A 22,216-nucleotide genomic window follows, 5' to 3' on the forward strand; every position below is an offset into this window, starting at 1 on the left:
CTTTATACTTTACTTACTTTCGCGGAGTATTAAAAACGGATCGTGATCGGAATTAACTTTTTAAATCGCAATAGCATTGAAAGGGTTGATTGTAGTAGGGCAATATGTGAAATGTGGCTTCTCATTAGATCCATAAATTATTATCATTTTTACGAATCTTTCAACAGTTTCATATTTATCATTCGAGTGAAACTACTTTTGAATATGTGATCGAATAACACGATACGGTCCATGAAAAAAAATTGAAACTAATAATTCGGGCCGAAATAAAAAAACTTAAAATATTCCAACTATTATTTTCAGGGGAATTAAAAAACTAAAACAAAAAACATTAAATTTTTATATTGGTTTCCGATCGGTTTGCTTGTTTTTCATATATTTTTGGGAAGCTTTTCCGATCTATTCGGGAGTAGTGCAAATAAAACAATTTATTTCACCTTACAGCTCGACGTTTCGCCAAATTTCCTTGGCTTCTTCTGGAGCAATTCTGTATTTGTCAACATTAAAAACAAAAAAACAACAAGAACATTAATTTAAAATTATCACAATTATACATATTAACATTTAACATTGATTTATAAATTTTTAAATTTTCACTTACATTTGAATTACGGCATTAAATTAAAGAAATGAAACATAATTTACAAGAATAAAAGATAAAAAATATAGAAAATTAAAAAATATAAAATAAAACGATACCATCTACTAAAAGTAAAATGTTATAAACATAATATGTAAGTGGCAGCGATACCATCTGTGTCCTCTTTCTTATTCATAGTCTTTTCGCTATTTTGTAAAATTCGTAGGCTTTCCAAGGTGTATCGTGTTTTCTCTCTAGCTTTTTTGTCTATTATTTTCGCGTTTTCGAAGTCAGCGACGTGGTTGTTTGTTATTGCGTGTTGTGAGAGAGCTGTATTTTGTTGTTGTTTACTAATATCAGCTTCATGTTCGGCTAATAGTTTACCCAAGCCGCGCTTAGCTGTTCCTATATAAACTTTGTTGCATTTTTCTTCGTTATTCCCTTTACAAAATAGAATGCAAAGGGAATAACGAAGAAAAATGCAACAAAGTTTATATAGGAACAACTAAGCGTGGCTTGGGTACACGATTAGCCGAACATGAAGCTGATATTAGGAAACAAAAACAAAATACAGCTCTCTCACAAAACGCAAGATGTTGCATGCAAACTTCGGTGGAAAGCAGCGGAGCGTAACAAAATTCTAGTAGGTCACTTTCACCAAACCAAAAACTTTAACACAATTTTTAACATAATTCAAGCACAGGAATACACTGATTGGAGTTTTAGAGAGTAAGAGTTTAAATGCTGAACACATTAGCCGAATAAAAAGTATACAAATAATTGTTAAATAACAAAATTTGCTGTGGTAAGTGGTGAATGTGATCTACTAGAATTTTGTGAAGCTTGCTTCACACGATTTTTCGTCCCTGCAACATCTTTATTTTCGATAATCTTTGATAACACACAACCACATCGCTGACTTCGAAAACACGAAAATAATAGACAAAGAAGCGAGAGAGAAAACACGATACACCTTGGAAAGCCTACGAATTTTACAAAATAGCGAAAAGACTATGAATAAGAAAGAGGACACAGATGGTATCGCTGCCACTTACATATCATGTTTATAACATTTTACTTTTAGTATGACAAGTGTACCACAGTAGATGGTATCGTTTTATTTTATATTTTTTAATCTTCTATATTTTTTATCTTTTATTCTTGTAAATTATGTTTTATTTCTTTAATTTATTGCCGTAATTCAAATGTAAGTGAAAATTTAAAAATTTATAAATCAATGTTATATGTTAATATGTGTAATTGTGATAATTTCAAATTAATGTTGTTGTTGTTTTTGTGTTTTTATTGTTGACAAATACAGAATTGCTCCAGAAGAAGCCAAGAAAATTTGGCGAAACGTCGAACTGTAAGGTGATATAAATTGTTTTATTTGCACTACTCCTGAATAAATCGGAAAAGCTTACCAAAAGTATACAAAAAATATTATATTCGAAGCGTAATAAAAAACTCAAAACTGTGCCTCCAGCTTCGATGATACCCTTATCTACTGTGCCTCCAGCTATTAGGATATGCGGGTCTCTTGTGCTTTCAACTGCTCATTCAATTGAGATACCATACGTGCCTTCTGTTTTTCCAGTTGAGCTTCCATCTTGGTTGTTATACGGTTCTCATGTGATTCGAGTTAAGATATTATACTTTCTGTTATACGCGTTTCCTGGGTTTCCATTTTTGTCGATATCTGTGATAACAAAGGCAATATCGCATTATTCTCGCCTCTTATGACTGGATTCGGACTTGCATTCTTCTCTTCCAATTTTGTTAATATCTCGTCCCCATGAGGATGAAAGACATACTCGTCCACATTAATAATTAATATTTATTTCTCAGCTTGGACTGCTTTTATACTCTCTGTTGCCTCGTTCGCATATTTCTCCTAAAGTTTAGACTTTTCAAGAACATGGAACAGTTGTATCGCATACTTGCTTATTTAGCTATATGCGTGTGTATGTGTGAGTAACAACTTCTTCTCTTAGCTGATGGCTACATGTATGTATGTGAGATATCTCTTCTTCACTTCGAGCTGCCGGTTATGTGTGTGGAATATTCTTCGGTGCCTTGTAAATAAGCGTGGCTGCTTGCTTTAATGTGTACATGTACATAAGTGTGGCTGCTTGCTGTTTTTGTAGTTGTGACATTATTTGAAAAATTTTGTTGTTTTCGTTGTGAATTCAGGGGCCCATATCGTGTTATACGATACGTGATCGAAAGCAATATTTTAATACAATAGCTCTGAAATGGTGAATAGGATTAAATATATATGGAAACTAGAGCTTACGTATACTCATTAGCTCCATAATTTTATATCGTTTTCTAAAATAGTGTGATGGATCCATATTGAAGTGAAATTGTTTTTCGATATGTGATGGTAAAGCACGATTCGGTTTTTGGTTTTTTTGTTTCCTACACTTTTTAAACTCAAAATTTAAGCTGCAAAATTTATTTGCAATCCCTGCGCAAAACAATCATCCAGTTATAGAATGGGAAGCATTGAAACTCCGAGGGATCGGGTTTATGTGATAAATAGCAACCCAAACACTGCACACAATCACACACGTTTGCGCATTCTTATTCATATCCGTATCGCATTCTTCATATATGTCCATATATTCGCAATCCCCTCCTTCTTTTTTCTTTTCCCCTTACCACCTTCAAATCGTCATACTGTAGCTTTCGTTTTTTGCTGCCGCCAAAACGAATATGTGTTGAATGCAAATATATATAAATGCAATAATGGCTAGGCAGGGCCATTGGTTCGTTGATATCTACCAATTTCGCCTTTAGCATTGACAGAGTCATCAGCATTCTGAGTAGAAATGGGAATCGAAATCGGATTCAGATTCGTCGTCATCGTCATCATCACCACCACCACCAACATCATCATAGACGACGCGGACTCAGTCAGGACAGTTCAATCACATTTCAAAAAGGTTCGAGGTCAGTGCGCGTGCGTGCAATTTATATGCATAAGCTGTGAGCATAAACGCACATGCATATCAATGTGTGTGTGTGGTTGTATAAGCTCGAGTTGATTGTGACAGCTAACTTCCAATTTTCTTGGTTGGCGCGCGCTTTTTCAACGGTTGCCATATGCATCGTTCGGGCTGCTGGATGGTTTTTGAGTTCGCGCCGGTTTTGTTTTATACTCAAGTGTGTATGTGTATGTGTGCATTGAGTTTATTGTTCTTACGAAATTGGATTACTTTTTGCACATTTTTAAATATCTAAAATGATTTATGGCAATTTTTTCTGTTAAGTACGAGAGGGTAAAAGAGTGCAGATAAGAGCTTTAGCTTACATAAAACGCCCACTCATAGTTATTTTTTGAATTTTTTAACTGTCTTAAGCTAGTTTTTGGTGTTGAGCTTCGACCAGAATGTGAATGACATAAAGCCTAATTCTTCTACCAGGGAGCCCCTATCACACCAAGCTTACAAATCGTGACTTTCTCTTTGTGCTCTCTTGCTTGTTGGTTGGTTTGCATTTAGGGCATTTAAAAGTATTCTAAGGGAACCTCATGAAAACCTGTGCACCTTTGGGGGCATTCATTATGATATGGCATCTACCATAGTCCAACCCCTTCAAGAGGTTGCCATCTGATAGTCAACCTCACCTGCCCTTGGAGGCGGTTGGATGACCTAGAAGATTCAACGTTGTCATAACAAATTGAATTTCGATAAAACTTATCGCTGAAATTAGAAAAAAGGAAAAGGTAGCAAAAGTTGTCCACACTTTCACTCGGAATCTTCCTGGTTCGTCCATGGGAACTTAGTTGCTCTAACACTGTAGTCTTCGATTTCCTCATGAAACCACCCAATGGTGGTCGGACAGATTTATCCGCTCCGTTTATGTCCATTTCGGAAAATTTTCTATTTCATCTTCAACTTCGAATACTTCGATATTGCAATGCCAGGTACTTGTTAAAGTGAGATGTTGAGATATTTTATGGCTTATTTCCCCATGCTGGTCAGTCTGAGACAAAGCCTGATGTTCATAGAAACGCTTGTATTTGAACGCTATCTACTTTCAATTGGACTTTCCTCAATACTCCAGGCGTCAACGAGTCAGAAAGGTGAAATTTTATCAAAATATACCCCTGAAGAATGAGACCCTTTCGAGGGAAAGAAAACATCGGCGAAGAATAAGACACGTATTCAGTATCCGCAGACTATATGCAGGCAATGTAGTTGATTAGGTCAGGGGTACTGTGCGCTATAGGAGTGGTAGGGGTCTAAGGTCACTTGGTTAGACCTGGGAAGTGCTCTGCCGATGACCTAGCAAGGGGGACCACTAAATTGAGGTAAGCCAATCGAAGAATAGTACACTTTCTTCGTACTTCGTGCTAGTACTGGATTATGTCTAACCTTAATCAGAAAGCGAAGGAATGATCCCTGCAGCAGTTCCAAAGACGACGGAAAAAACGAGGACAGACTAGAACACATTTCTTATGTCTATGTAATGCTAGAATATTCTGCGCCAAAATTTCAGCTTTCTGTACTTCTAAAGGAGATAGGTCTCCAGCTCTTACTAGTGCTTTCACAATAGGACAGATGGCTCAATCGTGTCTCTAAGATATACAGGAGATCAGCAGCAATAACTTAAATTAGCCAAGGCGTAGCTTCGTTTCCAACTGAAAACAGTTTTCTCATAGACTTACTCACTTCCCCAAATTGAGCTGCTCAATGCTTTGAGCCCTTTTGGAGAGCCCTATATTCACACATAAATATTTAATAACCTGCTACCTAATTACACTCCATAATCCAATGTTCGTTTACTGTATTCCCTGATCGTAATGTATGTATGTAACATATCATAGTTATTTCGCCTTTGTCACGTTCTTTCAATAAAAATTCGTTCCAAGGATAATAATATTCCGTGCAAGTGAATAAGCCGAATGCATGAATGAGTAGATCGATGAAGAAAAAAAGTAAAAAAAAAAATTTTAGCAACAATAAAATAAAAGCTAAAATTCACCATTTGGGAAGCATCTGTGTAAATGGCAAGTATACTTACTTAAATGTGGTGCATCCAGTTTGTTCATAATGTGACAGAAACCACAATTGGGCTGCGCCGATACCACAAAATACAAAAAGGCTGTAATCCATTAAAACCAACGAAAACGAACAAAGGAGATTGGATAATAACGAGAAACTTAAACGACAGTAAATGTTGAAGCAGCCAGCAACAGGAATCGCTTTGGGGTGCTAGTGCAATTGTAGCTGCAACCTTAGTATGGGCTGAATTAGACCGTTAAAAAAATGGAAATTTTGTTTTGTTCGAAAGAAGCTAATAATTAACTTATAAGTTACGTTTTTCGTATATTTTTTTACAAATTAAACCGTTCAAAGAGGAAATAGTTAAGAAAACACAACAAAGTGAATAAGAGGAATGTAAGAGAATGCAGGGAAACGAAATAAAAAGGAAGAGGGAAATTAAAATTAAGCCAAAAAGTTAAGACAATGTAGGAAAGACACAATGAAACCAACCCAGAAATCGAGACTGAACTAAAACTGGAATCCAAACAGAAACCGAAAAAAATCGACAACGGAAATAAAAAAAAAAAAAAATGAAAAACGGGAATGGAATAAAACAATGGAAAGCAAATTTATAGAAAAGAAAGGCTCAGAGAAACTATACCCACATGAGAACCGTTATTGGCAAACCGGAATCAAAATCATCTGAAAAGTAAATATAAAGAAAGGTATGGAAATAAACTGAACCCGAAAAGGGAACCAAAACAACAGCGAAGCTGAAACGGTAACCTAACCGGAACTGAAGCACACAAAACGAGAAAAAAATTCAAAGCAAAGAAAGGGAGGAATTCATGGAAATGAAACTGAAAACAAAAACAGAAGCTGGAAAGAATCCAAAACCGAAAGTGGAACCGAGGAAGTGAACTGAAGCCTGAAAGAAAACTAAAGAAATCTGAAACAAATCAAAAAAGGAAGGAACAAAGCAATGGAGACAAAAATAAGGAAGGGTAAGATTAAAGAACCGAACCCAAACCAGAACCGAAACCGGCATTGAAGCCGGAATCAGAATCGGAACTGAGCCTAAAACGAAACCTTAGTCGCAGCTAAAGTTGAAAGAAAAGTATAAAAGGGAAGTGAAAAAAAAATCGAAAGGTAAAAACGTAAGATTAAGAGACTACAGCCTATATAAAACCGAATCCTGCATCGAAGCCGGAAAAAGCACAAAAACGGGAAACGGAATGAGAACTTTATCAAAAGCTCAAACCTAAATGAACAGAAAAGTAAAAGCCCCGACACATAAGCATATTTTCATAAGGGGGACTCATGTAACCGTATAAATGCCTTATAAAGTGTGTAAACGTATAAATTTATCTAGTTTACGCACGAGCTGTCAAATTTTGTATGAAAAATCATTTACACAATTTGTATAAATTTACGCGCACATTTCATTGTGTAAACGCGGTAAACTCAAAGGAATGCAACCTTACAGACATTACAGACGGCATTTTCATCAAAAATCTCCAACATCAGCAAGTAAAAGCGTTTTAGTTTTGATTTTTAAGTTAATCTTGGTATTTTTTAATTTGTATAACAATCAAAAAATGTTTGTTTGGCAATAATACAGCTGATAAACAATCAAGTTTATCAAGAGCATTTCTAGGTGCGTTCATATAACAGCGTGTGTAAATGGATATAATTTTACACCTTATAAGTTTATATGCTTTCATGAGTCCCCCTATATAGATGAGTTTAACACATGCCTATGTATTATGAGTAGATTGCAGGTATTTCAATGGAGAATAGTAGAATGAGCGACACTAGTGCCATCTGATATTGAAAAGTAACCAACTCCCCAATTTTGTTCCAAGCAAATCATAAGAAGAAGAATTTGACATTTGCTTTGGCTAAGGGTGTTGGCACACTTTGCAAGTGAATTTATTTTTCCCACTGGTTGGTAAATTTTTTAACATTTTTCACAATTAAAAGCTGCAATTTAACAATCGAATACGACACAAAATATGTTAGCAAGTATTTTTGTTGTATGGGCAGAATGTTTATAACAGTGCTTCGCGAAATTTTGTATGTAAATGGGCAAGGCGTAATAAACTTCAAGTGAAGTTCCTTCATATTTACAAACGCAACATCTTGGTTGATTGTGGCGATGTTATTGGAATGCATAAGCTTGTCTTAAACGCATCTATATGAAAAATGTCATTGTGGCACCGCCTTAAAGAAGGAATGGAATCAAAAGATAAAGAAGGAAGTTATGGACATGTACCTAAACTTACCTCGAAATGGAACGAAACCTGTAGCGAAACTGAAACGGTAAGAGGAACTAAAGCTGAACTGTAAGTGGCAAAAAACTCTAAACCGTTAATAAAACTGAAACAGAGTTGAACTAGAACTGAAATAGAAACTCAAATTGAAATCGATTTAAAAAAAGAAACTAAGAAAAGAAAACGGAAGGCGTAGAAACCAACCCAAAATAATAACTCGTTCCGAACCGAAACCAAAAACGTAATCGGACCAAAATGGAGCAAAATGCCTACCGGAACCGGAAACAGATCCGCAGAAATGCAGCCGAAATAAAAACGTCAACCATCGGAAGCCATTACTGATAGCAGAATCAAAATCATAAGCAAAACGGTGACCAAACCGCGGAACATAATATATTATATCAGTGGGTGCTTGAGTTTTCAGTATTGGGCGAACTTTAGAATCTCGACTGCTGAGTATAATATTACTTTATCTCGGCTGCCGAAAATGTCCTATTTCAGAAAAGTTTTGAAAAAAGCCTTGTATCCAAAAAAACGCCTTAACTCAAGTTAAAAAAAGCTCTTTTTTGTTTGAATAACGTCCTATCTCAGATTTTTTTTTAAAACGGCATAACCATCTTAGCATAAACTTAAAACTTTCTGGCGTGATATAAGGCGCTCATGAAATAATTTCCAGGCAGAGCTTTATTCAACGTAAGTCCCTTAAAGAACACCGTTTGAGTTTTTTCCGGTCAACGCCAAAAAGCCACTGCGCATGAAGAAATTTTCTAAATTTGTTGATATTGTAACGAATTCTGGGAAATTCCTGATAATTATACACCTTCTGCTAACGCTCGAATCGCTGAACTGCCGAATAAATAACTCCAATATTCAGTATTGCAAAATGGGATTTATTAGACTACTATGGGAGTAGTACTTCACAATTACAATTATACTTCACTAATAGCGTGTTAAAATCAAACTGATTACTGATTCGTCAGCTTGCACTGCTCTTATACTCTCGGTTACCTCGTTCGCCCATTTCTCCTAAGGTCTAGACGTTTCGCGAACATGCCTTCTAGAACAGTTGTATCTAATGCTTGGTTATTTAGCTATATACATGTATATCTGTAGTTTATGTTTTTCTTCTAGCCACATGCGTGTGTATGTGTGAGTAACAACTCCTGCTCATAGCTGCCGGCTACATATATGTATGTGAAATAATCTCTTTGCTTCATGCTGCTAATTATGTGTATGCAAAGATTCTCGAAAATAAAGATGTTGCAGGCACAAACTTCGGTGGAAAGCAGCGGAGCGTAACAAAATTCTAGTAGGTCACTTTCACCCTACCGCAAAATTTAACAGAATTTTTAACATTTTTGTGTATACTCATTCTCATATTCTCCTTTTCCATACAGCCTTATTTACTGCCTTGAAAGAGCTCAAAATATCTATATGCATAAGCAACTATAAATTTTTTTTTTGAAAAGACTTGTTTTGGGACCACAGATTCTTCAACATTGAATTGAAATCTAAATCAAATCAATCAATAATATATTTTCTATTAAGTGCCACTCCCTTAATTTAAGTTGAAGTTATGCGTGCAAGCATACCGGCCGGTATTCAGAGATTATGAAACAATATATCGACACGCCAAACAAAAAATTACCCTTAAAAGAATTTTACGAAGAAGTAAAAAATGTAATAATTTTGAAATTGTTGCATCCCAAAGCCGATATGTAAATTTTTCGCACACAGGCCAAAGACCCAAAGAAAATGGTAATTATATACGACAGCATGACACTGCTAATACGGGTCCAAAAATATCGAAAGACGTGTCAAAATACGCGTATTAATCTCGACAACAATAATCCGAAACCGAAAAATAAAAATTATATCTCTGTCCGGAGATATTCGATTTTCATGTGGTTGTGGTAATGTTGGTGTACTCACAAAAAAATTGTGAACATAAGTGTTTTGCGCGGATATAGTTTTGGTCTCCAAACCGGTGTTGGACCCACCCAGGGTAATTTTTTATAAGCACGGCCGAAGGCGCCCAATGCCGAAACGTTCTGCTTAAAAATACTATGGATACCACCCCGGTTTTGGAGGGACCCGCGGGTAATTTTTCGGTTTTTCGTTAATATCTTTTGAACGAGTTAAAATATTTATTTTCCGGTTTCGGATTATTAATACTGATGCCAAGATGCGTCGTTTGACACCTCTATCGATATCTTGGACGCGTATTAGCAGTGTCATGCTGTCGTATATTATTACCAAGAAAATTAATGAGTTTAAGGAATCCCAAGACTATTGTGGTGTTAAGCCACTCAAGATACTAGGCATTTATTTTACTCGTTGGCTCACCCTGGAAAGTATCTTCTTGCATGCGCCTCATACGATATGGCTATATTTAAAATATTTGTATCTAGAAGTTAATGGCGTTTCTTCTATGCAACTTTAAAATTCAATATCAGTTACGGCATTAAAAATTTATATATACGTTTTTCCGGCTTGCAATGTTTAAAGTGCTTATGGAGATGTTCCCTTAATCCCCGTGGAGCCGGTGCTAGATGGAGCAGTTGTTTGCTAGGATGTCCTGGTTTGTGACAATTAAGCTAAAACTGCTTGTTCAGCACTTCTTTCGTTGTGCTCTTTGGCCTCACTATGTAGATGGTGTTCGGGAGTCATGAGGAGACATCCGGTAGCAGCTCTGATTGCAGCATTTTGACAGGCCTGCAGCCTCTTCCAGTATTTTAGATACAATTTCGGTGGCATGCGCCTTGAATATCAGAGTATTATCGAACGTTATCCCTAAGATATTTTGGGTGACTGACAGTCGGCAGTGTGACACCATCGACGTGAACGTTCAAAATTTGCGACATCGCTTCCTTCCACGTCGTAAACAGGGTGGCCGTGGATTTTGTCGGTGATAATGTCAACTTGCGCGAGGTAAAGGAATCGGAAGATCGGAGAGGTAGCTATTTATTTTAGAAACTAATTCATCAACTGAAGGGCCAGGTCCTGTAGCCTGAATAGAGAGTTCAATCGGAAAAAGTTTGTTTGTCGCTATTATACCATCAATATGAAAGCACATTCTGAGTAATTTTGGGTATTATTATTATATCCAAATAATGGTATTTAAAAAAGTTCAGTGTATATAATTTAGAATACTAAGTATCTTAATGGAATAAATTGATAAAATTTCTTTTACATGCTAATAAAAATAAAAGTAAAAGAAAAATAAGTGTTACTATTTTATGAACATTTTATTAATTTGCAGAACTCTGTACCAGTCCTTACTTTAAAAATGCTCTATAGTTCAGTTGGTCAAGTTCGACCTAGAACTCTTTACATTTAAAATCATTCTACTTAATAGGTGTTTATTTGCTGTCTCAACTGAATAATTGCTTACTGACTAGAATTTTCACGTTTTTGGAAACAACTTAATTGCAAAGACTTGCAATATAATTCGTATTGCTGAACTTCAAAAACGTTTGCTTTTTAATAACAATAAGATAAATGCGATATGTAGACCGAGCTTATGCACCAATTTTGCACAAAACTAATTTAAATATCTCCCTATAATTTGTTGGGCCGATCTTTCTGTCATATACTTAGCAAAAACTACAGTCATTCAGTCTATGTGAGGTGTTCACGGACCAACCAGCTCAACCTAACTTATAGCTCCTCCAACCCAATTATCAGCCTCACCTAACAGTGGATAATCCGGTTTATTTAGCAGCCGAAGGTGTCGTGTGGTTCTTGCTACAGAAATAAAGACACCCGGAAGTTTTTCAGGAGTGCCATAGTTTTTTTATGATCCTTTGCCCGGAACGGTCCGCTAAGATTAAGACACTTTAGTGAGGATTGCACTGCGACCATTGGTCTATTGTACCCTCATCTCCTTCACAGCACCTCATTCAAACCGACTTCCTTGATGAGGGATTGGATGTGGGAAGACTCTGGTGCACTGGTAAACGGCAGAGTAAAAGATTAAATAAAAAAAATGGAACCCAGCTATTGGAAACATTTTTTTTTAACCCTTAGGACTGAATTTATGATAAATTGTTAAAATGAAAGTGTGTGTGGCATTGTACTTTACCACAACCTGAAATTAAAGACTTTACAACGAATTCGACACATTTGTGAATTGTTGAATTATTTGTAAGCCAATTAAAGAATACCAAAATTTTGTCCATATATTTGAGATTTGGTCCTTTATTCGATGAATTTTGTTTCCGAATGAAAACATGGTGTGCCAACCGTGTTTGGGACTCTTTTTTGGAATTAGATTGTGTTTTTCCTATATATATTTCAAATGAGGAAGCTTACAGGTTCTGTTTTTAATCATTTATATTTATTCCACATTAGTACCTTTAATGATAAATGTTACAAATGATCAAGTAATCAAATTTGCGAATTTATTCGAGGCAAACAATTATAAACAATATTTTCGAAAATACCTTTTAGTGCAATGGTACTTCCTCTCACGATTTAATCAAATGATTAAATCAAACCTGTTTAATTTGAAAAACAACCGAAATGGAGTCTTACTGTTATTTAATTTTTTATTATATATGTACGTAGGTTGTTTTCCAAAATGCAAACAGATTATTTTCACCTGTTTTAAAAGTATCTCCTATTATTATTTTGTTAATGGAAATATTTTTAAAACTAGGCTCTGATGTAAACCCTAGGTTACCTGGGAAGAAAGGATATATTTAAACTGAATAAAACCAATAAAGAACACAATTCAAAAGTTAATTACAAACATATCGCACGTTTTATTGTAAACAGAATAAATCCAAATACTAAGTACTTTAAGATATCAGAAAATCTGGAATTATGAAAATTTTCATTTGCATCTACACAATAATTACAATAAAACGTGCGATATGCTGAAAAAATAGGTACTCCATTTATTGCTTCGGCTTTGCAATTTGCTTCGCGCGTTCGCATATTTGTAATTTCTTAGAACGCTTGACATCTTGCGCTTTCAACATTTCTTCTTGTGCTATCCACAGAAGCACCGTTATTAAAAAGTCCAATAGCTTAATACGGTGATCTTTACATTCAGGGACTTCAGAAAACCATTTTGGGAAATCTTCTTCAGTATATTTAACAATTAATGATAGTATATAACTTTTAACATTTGGGATATGTGCACACTTCGAAAAAAGCTGGGCATACCAGTCCATCTGCCTTTGACACACGGCAAAGACCATATCACTCGGGTTTATAAGCCGTAAGTCGCTGGCATCTTTGTAGCTTCGGGACTTAATTAGGGCTTCGGAATACAAATCTAGCTCGCCTTGAGTCTTAGTAAAGACATCCTTACATTTTTGACAACATAATTTATTAGCCATATTTTTGTAAACACCATAGCCTGTCAGATATCGTTGCACTTGTAGGGGAGCGGAATTTCCTGTGGCAAAATTTCCATCTGGAACATCGATATCATCCATAGAAATATGTAAAATTGTTTCACCGGATTCCTTTGTACTTTCTTCGGTGGTGCTGAGACTGTTGTCAAATTCAGCATTGTTACTATCAGAGATATTTAAAATATTATCGTCGGCAGATAAAGCCCAGTCTAGGATTTGGGCATCATCGTCTTCGCAGTTGTTGCCTTTTTTTACAAATCTGCGCCGCATTATATTTAAAGTCAATAAGCGTGCCACAATATATTGAATTTCGTGCGCTGTGGGATGCACATTAAGGGCTTGACTAGCACGGACTCGGTAAAAGTAGTTTTCCAATGCATCCTGATTTAGTTTGCCAGGAAAAAGGAAAGAAATTTCTTCATGACGCTCAAAAAGTTCCTGACTTAGTTCAATCATTGAGGTGATTGTTAAAATGAAACCTTCAATGCATTTAATGTTCTGATGTGGTGGACTTATTGAGCATAAAAAATCAAGATACGTCTTTAAACGGTCTACTTTGGCTGTGCTATCGCGCCTAAAAGGGCATTTTAGTGGGTTAGAATCATTAAAACGTTTAGCGTTAAGCTAATCGAATAAATCGTTCATTCGTTGAACGAATAACTGGGTGGCTGTGGCATACTTGTAAGCGTCCACATTTTTGAATATTTTTTGATTCCTGGCCATATCAATGGCAGCAGCAACCGAATGACTCAGAAGCTGAGTTGCGCGTGAAACACTCATCTTATCGAAGGATTTGGGATAAACGTGTAGTTCTGTTCTGGTCCATTTCATATATGTCCGTGATTACTTTGAAGCTACTAGTTCCATCTACTGTATCAACATTATACTTTATGAACAATTGCGTATATTCTTAATGAGGTGGCAATAGTCGTACATACAAAAAATTTTGGAGCCATTGTGCTCATAATAAGGCCTACTCGACGAAACTCCTAACATTTTATATAAAGCGATATTCCTAGAGCCCCCGTCGCATACAACACCTTTAATATTAAGCCCAATATCTGTTAGGGTGGATACGGTTTCTAGGAAAAATTGTTTGAGGTTAGAACCGCTTACGCCGCCTTTGGAAATGTAGTAAGAAAGGACGTACTTCCATTTCGAACACATTCCCTTAATCATAAAAAAACAACATTTGTCTCCAATGTCCGGCGTTCTCTCGCCGCCACCACTGTCCACAAAGCCATCAATTATATCTCGGGGTTTGTTATACGCTAAGCCTGCCCGGATACAGATTTCGTCGAATAAGAGGACACAAATTTTTTCTGTATCGGACATTTCTTGGACCACTTTTTTCAAGTTCGTCCCAACATTTTGATCAACCCCAGGTAAAACAATTTTAATAGGGCGCCACAGCCAAATTGTGGATTTTTGAGGGAGATAGAATTTCAGGTGGTCTCGCATGAATGTATATGTTTTTGGGGACAAATAATTTAAATTAAGTATTCATTTCTTTTCTTCTTCGTAAAATGGTGTTTCCCATCTCACGATAAGTTTCACGAACGTGACAGCATCTGCACTAGCTCGTTCGCTAGGAATTATTGCACGTCGTAGTAAATCGTCTAATTCGGACTCTAATCGCGCAATTTCATTTGCCTGTCTGGCGCTGTCCTTTAATTGGGATTTAAGTTGGGATATTTCATTTGCTTGGCTGGTGTTAGTCTTCATAAAGTAACGAGCAGCTTTTGCAAATTTTTCGCGCATGTCAGTAGACTCATTATCGCTCTTATTTTGGTCTGGATTTGCCATTTCGAAATATTCTTGAAATTCTATTAAAATGAAAATATCTTGATCAGTGTTTTGGGAAGTATTATTTTCTTTGGGCTTGACAGTTTGCTGGGCAGTTTGCAAATTGCAAGCCGAAAGCCAACAATTGCGGAGCTTCTGGTCCCTTGGGAACGCATAAAGTGGTTGTTGCTTTTGCTCCTTATTTTTACACGCAGGAATACAACACCGCCGCTCGTGGTCTTGCTCACTCCATGTGTGTACAAAGTCATCGTGGCCTAATTAAAAACAAATGTTTTCAAACTATTCCTACAAATTTTTTTGAACAAGTATATTGTACAAGGGATAGATTCAGTAACTGTGTGTTTTAAAATATACACTTTTGTTCATATAATTTATATGAAAGGAAAATGTACATTTCTAAAGTTACACTTACTGAATACATCCCCTGATCGTCTAGTTAGTTTTAATTTGCATTCATAGTCATCTATCCAATCACAAATTACTTTCCATACGTGGCACGCAGCCACTTTCTGACGACTTAAAGTTGCTGTTCGAAGGTTTCAAAACATACCACATATTTGAAGTGACATAATATTTTCTTATAATCAACATCAAAATTAAATGGTTTATGCTGCATGAAAATGTGTTGAGGAATGGTAAATAAAGGAATACACAAGGACTATAATTGCATTAATTGTATCTCTGCAGCTATGTTGTTATGATTTGTGGTTGAGAGTCGGAAGTAAAACATATGCCCTTCTGGTATATTATACAAACTTCATCAGAAGATCCCCCAAAAAATCTTTACAGTTGAATTTATAATGTAATACAATGTTATAAACTTATTATTTACAAAAATATGTCAGGGCATAGACTATCCCCGCGACAGTTGGCCTAGAACCAGAAAATGCTGATCCGAAGCAAACCGGATTCATATATTCTTAATTACAATCCACAACTGTAACATTCCACCCATCTTAATAGTCTGATTTTTAGGGCATAACAACAACAGTGACTTATATTTTTTTGTATATTTAGTATACCATTGGTTTAGGGAAGTTTTTACATAAATAACCCTGCAGTCAAAAGCCAAAGTAGTCAGCAAACATTGTAGTTCATTGACTAGAATGTTGTTGTTGTTGTAGCGATAAGGTTACTCCCCGAATGCTTTGGGGAGTGTTATCGATGTGATGATCCTTCGCCGGATACAGATCCGGTACGCTGCGGTACCACAGCACCATTAAGGTGCTAGCCCGATCATCTCGGGAACGATTTATGTGGCCACATTAAACCTTCAGGCCATTTCCTTTCTCCCACACCCAAGTTCCATGAGGAGCTTGGGGTCACCAGAGCCTCGTCTGTTAGTGAAACAGGATTCGCCGCGGATAGTTGAAGTTGACAATTGGGTTTGGAGAAGCTATATATTGCGCTGGCAACCTGAAGGGTTGCGCTACACAGCCCCCTGAATCTGATATTTTAGTCGCCTCTTACGACAGGCATACCTACCGCGGGTATATTCTGATCCCCTAACCTGCTGGGGGGTTAGACTATTGTGGCGTTATTCATACTAGTAAGTATTTCACTTGCCGAACTCTATTAAATACAATAATGCTTTCTACCGTCAATTTACAATACCTACTTCAGTAAACAAGGGTAGATTTCATACAAATCAACGGCCACATAAACACAAACACGCATACACGCCACTTCATCGTTGCGTCTGCAGATTAAAGAAGCCATTAATAGCTATGCCGATGCTTAAACAGCTTGAGTAAAAGGGCATCAGCTACCTAACACATGCAGAATAATAAAGAATGGCAAGAATAATCACAATGCCAACGCCCGGAAACTCAGTTAACGTTGGTGAGTGGTATCTACCGATGTCATTCATTTAAAGATAAATATTCCAGCCATCAGTATGACCCCAGATATATTGCGGACTAAACTAGCCAAAACTCCATCATGTTGTCAAAAGCTTTTGACACAGTCAACCACCGCGTACTACTTCAAGAGGAATTAGGAAACATCTCCGCAAGCACTAGGATGAGATACAGACCGGCAATTGATATTTAGTAGAACATTGCCGTGTTGCTAATATGGAAGAGAGACAGAACTCTTAACTAGATGAAATTTTTGGGAAACTGGTATTCTTCTAGTATAGGTACAACTATTTGGTTCGACTGCAGGGAAGGATATAACACGACAATTTTGGTGTTTTTGTTGTAGGAATGAAACAAAAAATTCCTCAAAAGTCTTCAGTAGCGCTGCACTGAGTAAAATCCTTGATTGAATATGACGTAAATACAAATATTTTTGGTAACGTTTTATAAGACGGTGCACCACCTAATTTTTAACGAAAATTATCAAAGGTGGTACCAAAAGACGCGTCTCGACCTCCGTTTTAAGAACCCGATAGCGAAAATCAAAAATTTTATTTCTATCGAAAGTTATTCACAAAAAACCATAAAATTACCCCCGAGAGGGTCCGATCCATAGTTTTTTTTTGTATAGAACACCTTCCTGCGTTAGCGGCCTTCGGCCGCGCTTATAAAAAATTACCCTTGGTGGGTCCGACACCGGTTTGGGGATCAAAATTAAATGCGCGCAGGACACCTTTTTGCATTAGTGTGTGTGTATATAACAAATCTGCCAAAAAACAACAACCACAAGAAAATTTCAACCGTTTTTTGCTTATATCTTTTGACCGAAATAAAAATTTAAATTTTCGTTTTCAGATTCTAAAAACGGAGGTCGAGACGCGTCTTTTGTTACCACCTTTGATAATTTTCGATAAAAATTAGGGGGTGTACCGTCTTGTGAAACGTTACCATATTTTTTTTGGTAATAGTGCAGGTTACGGTACCCACCGAAATTTGGGCCAAAATTTTCGAGTGAGTTATCAAAAGACGCGTATTCACGTCTAGATCAAGAATCCGAAAGCGGTAGCCACGGTTATACCACACACCCGGACTTGGCATGGCGTAGCCCAGGGTTATTTTTTATAAGCGCGGCCGAAGGCCGCCAACGCAGAAAGGTGTTCTGCGCAAAAATACTATGGATCCCACCCCCGGTTTCGGAGGGACCCGCGGGTCTTTTTCGGTTTTTCGTTGATATCTTTTGAACGGGTAAAAAAACTTAACTTCCGCTTTCGGATTCTTGATCTAGACGTGAATACGCGTCTTCTGATACCTCACTCGAAAATTTTGGCCCAAATTTCGGTGGATACCGTAAACTGCACTATTACCATGCGCAGAACACTTTTCTGCGTTGGCGGCCTTCGGCCGCGCTTATAAAAAATAACCCTGGGCTACGCCATGCCAAGTCCGGGTGTGTGGTATAACCGTGGTCCGGATTATTGTTCTTGAGATTAATACGCGTCTTTTGATACCTCACTCGAAAATCTTGGCCCAACTTTAGGGTGGGTACCGTAAACTGCACTACTACCTTTTTTTTTAACAGAGACCTGTTTAAAAGTTAATTAGGACTTCACACACTAACTTACCCAAATTGAGGGTTGGGATAGCCCAATTTTTTAAAAATTTGACACCCAGAGCACTTTTTTCAAAGTGCTGGATGCACACGTAGGACCGAGTGTAGGGAAGCTCCTCCGATAGTTAAATTTTCAAGTTTTCCTTCCACTTGGCGGCTTCAGCGTCGTCCTGTGGAAAGGAAAACATTCCTACAATTTCACTATCTTTGGCACAACCCTTAACACAGCACTTTCGCAATTTAGGCATCTTTTTAATTATAATAATTTTAAAATAAACGTCGTGAAACTTTATCGCACCGAAATCGAAAATCAGATCGCTGATTTCTTTGAATTCTTTCATTTTTGGCGCAAAATTTAAATTACCTAATGTATTTATAACTATATAACCCTTTATCAAAACAAAAAACACCTGACAAAGTATATAAGGCTTAACATACAAAAAAAACTTATAAGCTCTCGCCCAATTTATGTTAAAATATTAACAGAAAAATCTATGGTGGATAATTTTTTGCTGTGGTGAAAGTGACATACTAGAACACGATTTTTCGTCTATGCAATGTCTCTATATTATATCGTTTCTGGTGTATGGAATATTCTTCGTTGCCTTGTACATAAGTGTGGCTGCTTGCTTTGACGTGTACATGTACATAACTGTGTTTGCTTGCTGCTTTTGTTGTTGTGATTATTTACCAACAGCATAGTGACAATATTAAAGGGGGAACAACGAGCGTTTATTGATACCAAAATCTCGTTACAGGGATGTTCAAACCACAAAGTCTTCACTCCCTTGTTTATGAGTAAACGAAACTTGTGAGTCGTTTGTAAGTAAAATAAAAACTTTTTTAAACGGTCTAATTCTTCTTCATTCTTTGAACACTACAACAGTGTTAAACACATGGCATCATTTTGCTTAAAATTTCTATTTTTTCTTTTTTTCTTTCAGAAATGCAAGTGTTGTATATTTGGTGTCTTGGTGGAGTGACAGAAAGTGCATCCGTGACACATAAATGTGGAATTTGGACGTCTTCCTGTTGGCGGGCGATCAGCAGCCACAAATGGCTGTTAAAAATACGCAATGAAGGCTAGAAAATCATTAACATCACTTTATGCTTCCAAAAGCATCTCACTTGGCTTCATTTGTCTTGCGTTTGTCTTTATCTGGGAAATTTGAAATGTTTCTGTCATTTAAAAACTATAAAAATGGAGAAAAATTACGCAGAAATGGCAAACAGTTTAGAAACATTCAGTATGTCAGTGCATTTACTAAAGGTTGAGAAGAGTGGAAAGAAATATTTGCGTATCATAAATTAATGTGAACATATATGAAAAAAAAAAGAAATAGTAACGAGGGCGCGGAAACTTGACGCATAACTTTGCGCGTCTGCGTATGAGTCAACGAGTTCTATTAACGCGACCGTGAAATGAGTTTCGAGGCTACTAAATGCTGTTGTAGCACTGAAAGCGACAAACAGAAAACTAGGGGTAGGTTATTTGTGGCGAAGCCATCCCTATATATTTAGTTAGTCAAAGGGTTTATCCGGGACTCATCGTCGTCGCACCCAACAAAGCCTACACTCTGCGATGATCCGCTTCAATTGGGTGTTGAAATAAAGTGGAAAACCAAGAATTTTAAAACTAGAACTCTATACCGAAATCACACTTGGCCACTCAGAATATGTGGAGTCCAGGGTAAGCCTTTTTGAGAACCTAAGTGGTGCAGTGCCGCTTTCAATAACTAAGTACAACACTAACCGTTAGACTGCTCCAATAGCATCGAAAACAATATTTCCTCTAGTTAGCGAGTATGCAAGCTTCTCAAATAGTACGAAGACTTATATTTAAATACAGATATTTGTACTAGACAAATAGATACCACAAAATTTTGTTCGAACACACCTTACACTCCCTATAACCAATCCTGAATTCGGTTATATATTTTTTGGGTTGCCAACCTACTGTTCAAACCAACCTTAAGAAACTAGGATGTCCTCTGCTACGGTACATATAGGAAATTTTTGATCTGTCAAGGGACCGGGTGTATGTGCCACCTACGCTTAATAGCTCGCCCAACTCCAAGTCAATGGTGTGTTGCCGTAAATTTCTTACGAGCCAGACTACCAAAACAACGGTTACATTGCACATCGGCTCATCATTTACCCATCTACCGATTTTTATGATTGGCTCACAATTTACCATTCTACAAGTGATTTTGGAAAAGGGAAAACCATACACCGATCCACCGGTTATTTGGATATCAGCTAATCAGTTACCGATCTGCCGGGTAATGTTGGCACTTATCAAACACTCGCCACTTCACCATCCACTAAACATCCGGTTATTTTGGATATACGATTTTTCGAATATGCGTCAATTGATTTAGCGTTAATCCAACACAATTACAGTTTTTGGTATCAGTCAGCCGTTCACAGTCCACTGATCTATCTATTTACCACTAACCAATTTACGTGGTTGGATTTCACATCAGCCAGCCCGTTCATCGATTCACGGTTCACCGATTCAACTGGCAGCTTTGGTAACATGTACCGGCGCCACCTTTACCCGACTCTTTCTCATATTACCTAGGATCGACGATTAAGTCACCTACCGACTACCTTCAAATCATCCCGACTAGTAACAACTACCCGCCACTGTGTATGACTTAAATGACACCAATAAAGTTATTCAGTAGAGGAAGTTGGGCCTTTACCCGCCTCTGGATTCAAAGATCCACGGCAAAGATGGAGCCATGAAGTAAATTTTAAAGTAATGAAGAAACAGAGTAGCACAATTCGTCTGGTATTATGGAAGCTTGTTACGAAAAAGCATTTACGTAGCCGCGGGAGAAGGAGAGATTAACGGCATGAAGAGGGAGAAGAAAGAAGTGAAGGAGAGTCAGAGGGAGAGGAAAGATGGACCAAAGTGGGAGAGAGGTAGTAATGGGAGAGGTACCGTTTTTGGCTTTATTTCGTATAAGATCATTTTTAGGCAGACTCTATATTAGCATAAGCCTGGACAGTGATGGTAGAGCTATATGATCTGAATAGTACTTCAAAATCACCTTAATCAATTTTGGAATTGTTATCGAGATCATACATATACTTTTCTGCGACCATGTTGGGATTACCTTTGGATTATTATCTGGTTGTTTTCCTGACTGTTTTCGGGATAAATTTGGGAACTGCACAATTTAAAGATAATTTTGGGACAGTTTCAGAACCATTGGGGATGGTTTTGATGTCTAAAGTAAGACCACACAGATATATTCAATTTATATTTTCGTATTTGTTTCAGGGATTATTTCGGGATCTTTTCTGGAACCATGTTCCGACAACTGCAAAATACATTCGGTGTAGTTTTCGGGATAGTTTAAGTATTATTTCGGGACGGTTTCAGGATTGTGTCGAGGCCATTTCTGGACTATTTGTGATTTTGTTTAAGCTTGCTTCAGGATTATTTAACGAATCACTTCGGATCTGTTTCGTGATCCTTTCAGATATACATATCTCTTGATAACTTTATGACTATTGCCAGAGAATTTCGGGCTTGTTTTAGTTATAATTTTTCGACTATTTAGCGGGTATTTCTAAACTGTTTTGGGAGCAAAATTTTTAAATTTTAACCGGGAGTGTTACCGAATTATTTTTAGATTTTCATTTTTTGAGTTTATCCAATAATATTTGGTAAGCGGGATATATATGTACATAGATCGAACTCCAAACATTCGTATT

This window comes from Eurosta solidaginis, chromosome 5, assembly GCF_040869045.1.
Source record: "Eurosta solidaginis isolate ZX-2024a chromosome 5, ASM4086904v1, whole genome shotgun sequence".
NCBI classification, from domain to species: domain Eukaryota; kingdom Metazoa; phylum Arthropoda; class Insecta; order Diptera; family Tephritidae; genus Eurosta; species Eurosta solidaginis.